The following is a 4,158-nucleotide window of genomic DNA, read 5'->3' as shown; positions in this document are numbered from 1 at the left end:
TTTAAACCAGGCTGCTCCTTGGAGGCAAGGATTCTGGGGCTTCATCTGACATACTTTGGACATATTATAAGGAGAGACAGGTCTTTATAGAGGGACATCATGCTGGGTAGAGTAGAGGGAAAGCGCAGGAGGGGAAGACCCTCTCTGAGGTGGATTGATTCAGTGACTGGGGTAATCGGGATGGGTGTGTCAGAGGCAATAAGATTGGCACAGGAAAGAGCACGGTTTAGGGCTGCTGTACATAGGGTCGCTATGAGTCGCAAAGGACTCGACGGCACATAACAAAAACAACAACAACCTATGATCAACTGACTTTTGAAAAGGATATGAAATCAGATAAGTGGGGAAATGACAGCCTTTTTAACAAATGGAATTGGCAAAATTGGAAAACTATCTGCAGAAAACTCAAGCAAGATCCATACCTCATACTCCACACACAGAAATTAGCTCAAAGTGGATCTAGGACCTAGAACTAAAACCAAGGACTATAAACGTCATTAAAGAAACAATTGGAAGAACTCTAGAAGCCCTAATCCATAACATAAACAGTCTTCCAAACATCCTGCCAAACCTACAATCAGGAGAGGGTAAAATAGATGAATAGGTCTTCTAAGAATAAAGTCTCTACTCACATCCAAAAACTTCTCCAACAGGGTAAAAAAAGGAAGCCTCTGACTGGGGGGAAAAGATTTGGTAATGACAGGTCTGATAAGAGACTTATATCTAGAATTTATAAAATACTTGAGCACCACAACAAAATAAAGGTAAATAACCCAATTGAAAAATGGGCACAGGATATGAACAGACACTTCACTAAAGAAGACATTCAGATGGTGAACGTGAAAAAATGTTGAAAATCCCTAGCTCGAAGAGAGATGCAAATCAAAACAACTGGAGATATCATCTCACTCCAGTAAGAATAGCCAAATTTAAGAGAATAGCAAACATTAAATGCTGGCGAGGTTGAAGAGAAATTGGAACCCTTATTCACTGTTGGTGGGAGTGTAAAATGGTGCAACCACTATGAAAAGCAGTATGCCTCTTTCTCAGAAAGTTGGAAATAGAAATATCTTTTGAGCCAGAAATTCCACTAGTGGGACTATACCCTAAAGAAACCATAACTGCCACCCTAGCAGATATATACATACCCATGTTATTGAGGCTTGGTTCACAATAGAAAAAAAGTTGGAAACAACCCAAGTGTCAATCAACAAACGAATGAGTAGAGAAACTTTGGTATATTCACACAGTGGAATACTATGCTGCATTGAAAAACAAGGAACTCATGAAATATTATGCAAAAGGGTGACCCTGGAGAACATCATGCTGAGTGAAATATCTCAGTCAAGTACTGCAAGTGCCACTGTTGTAAAGCAAGACTGACATCGGAGTTGGAGGAAAACTAAGAGGGGATAAATACTGAATACTGCATTGAAACAGATATGAGAGAGAACTGTTTATGAGGAATATGTGATTAGGTATTATTGTCATGATAAAAGTACCGAATGAAAGCTGCACAGTGGAGTGTGGTGGAGTGGACTTGGGGAGAGGGGGAGATTGTGTAACAATGAAAGAGTTTGGTTTTTTGTTTTTTATTGTGGTTTTTTGTTTTGTTTTTTACTTTTTTAAAGAGAAAAGCCAACTGCGCAAGGTGGAAAGTGTGCCACAATAAAGGAATTGAAACCCAAAGTCTCTATAAACTTTCATGAAAATTTTTTAAAAGAGTGGAAATAAACCATAAAGATAAGCAAGCATGCAGATATTATGGCATGATGGTGTTGGCTGCTCTGGCAAATCACAGCTAGTGTCTGGTTTCTCTCTATATTTGGTGGTGATTGGCAGGTTTTTGCTGTTACATGCCATCAAGTCAAATACAACTCATAATAAAATTCAGAACAACACATCTAAACTCTGTCCTGTCTATCCTGTGCTATCTTCACAGTATCAGACCCATTCAAGGCCATTGCTACAGTTATTGTGTCAATCTGTGTTATTGAGGATCTTCCTCTCCTTGATCTTCTCTCCACCTTCCCAAGCCTGATGGCCCTCTCCAAGGAATAATCTGTCCTAGCAACATTCTCCAAGTAAGTATAACAGCTTTATCATATTTGTTTCCAAGGAGAATTCTGGCTACCCTTTCTCCAAGACATATGTTTGTTCTTTTGGCAGTGCATGGGACTTCAAAGAGTACTCTTCTCCAACACAACACTCAAAGGCATCAATTCTTCTGTCATCCTTTGTCATTGTCCAGCTCTCAGATGCATAGCAAGTGACTGAAAAGACTGGCTTGAATCAGGTACACCTTAGTCCTCAACAGACATTATCTCTCCTCAATAATTTGGAGAGATCCCTGACTACAGAGTTGCCCAGTGAAGTATATTTTCTGATCTCCTGACTGTTGGTAAGAACTGGATTGTAGATCCAAGTAAGATGAAGTTGTTGACAGTTTCAATCTTTTTTCCAATTCTCATAATGTTGCTTATTGGTCCAGTGGTAATGATTTTTGTTTTCTTTCTCCCTTTTTTGCCATTTATATAGCTGCAGCTTTATTGATGAATATTTGGATTATTCTTTTTATTTTAAAATCTTTTAAATTGTGATTTTAATGAAAGTTTACAGAAAACTTGGGTTTCCATTCATTCATTTTTGTACATTTTCTTCCCTAACCCATTTGCTTTTTTTTAAAAAAAAAATCATTTACTCATTTTGCATAATTTACTCCCTCCTCCCACCCCAGTCCACTTTACTATTCAGTTCTTTTTGGGTATTGTGGTCCTGCAAATAATGCTTAATCATATATTCCTTTTAAACATTTCTTTCTTTCATTTGAGCCAATGCAGTGTTCATTCTTTATCCCCTTTTTTCTTAGTTTCTAATCTCCATGTCAGTCCTGTTCTATAACAGTGGTGTTATGCCGTATTTGCCCTCTTGTGGCTGAGATATTTCTTTCAGCATAATGTCCTCCAGGATCATCCATATTGTATAATATTTTATTAATCCCTTTTTTTAGATATGCATACACACACACACATACACACACACACTGAAACTGAGGAAGACTTGAAGAGCTTGCTACAGAAGGTCAAGGACTACAGCCTTAAATATGGACTGACACTCAATATCAAGAAAACAAAAATTCTCACCATTGGACCAATTGGTCTAACCATCACGATGAATGGTGAAGAGATTGAGATTGTAAATAGCCTTAGTTTGCTTGGCCCCACAATCAACACTCTTGGCACCAGTAGCCAGGAGATTAAAAGATGAATTACATTGGGAAAGTTGGCTATCAGAGACCTCTCAGAGTATTGAAGAACAATGATGTCAGTCTGGAGACTAAGGTGTGCCTGATACAGGCCATGGTCTTTGCAATTACTTGTTAAGCATCAGAAAGGTGGGCAATTACTAGGGATGATAGAAGGAGTACTGATGCCTTTGAGCTGTAGTGTTGGAAAAGAGTATTGAATATTCCATGAACTGCTAAGAGAACAAACAAGTTCACCCAGGAGAGAGTGAAACCAGTCTGCTCCTTATACTCAAGAATTCTAAAATTTCATCTGACATACTTTGCACATGTTGTAAGGAAATACCAGTCCTTGGAGAGGGATGTCACGCTTGGGAGGGTGGAGAGACAGCACAGGAGTGGAAAAACCACTATGACATGGATTGATTTAGTGACTGAGCTAATTTCATCTGGTTCTGTTTTGGTGTCACTTCTATCATTTTGTAATAGAGTTATTTTCTCTTTTCTTTTTTTCTTTTGTTAAGTTTGCCAGTGGTTTTTCAATGTTATTGACCCTTGGGAAAAACCAGCTCCTGGTCTTATTGATGTTTTCATTGTTTCTCTGTTTTCTATCTCATTGATTTGAGCTATTGTCCTTATAATTTTCTTTCTTCTAGAGGCTATAGGATTGCCCACTGTCACCACTTCTATTCAACATTGTATTGAAAGTATTTGCTAGTCTAATAGATGAAAGAAAAAGAAAGAAGAAAGAAAGAAAGAAAGAAAGAAAGAAAGAAAGAAAGAAAGAAAGAAAGAAAGAAAGAAAGAAAGAAGGAAAGAGAAAGAAAGAAAGAAAGAAAGAAAGAAAGAAAGAAAGAAAGAAAGAAAGAAAGAAAGAAAAGAAAGAGAGAGAAAAGGAAAGAAAGAAAGGAAAG

Source organism: Elephantulus edwardii, unplaced genomic scaffold, assembly GCF_000299155.1.
Source record: "Elephantulus edwardii isolate Elephantulus edwardi_28Jun2011 unplaced genomic scaffold, EleEdw1.0 scaffold00241, whole genome shotgun sequence".
NCBI lineage: Eukaryota > Metazoa > Chordata > Mammalia > Macroscelidea > Macroscelididae > Elephantulus > Elephantulus edwardii.
The sequence above is the reverse complement of the archived record's forward strand: the minus strand, read 5'-3'. Positions refer to the sequence as shown.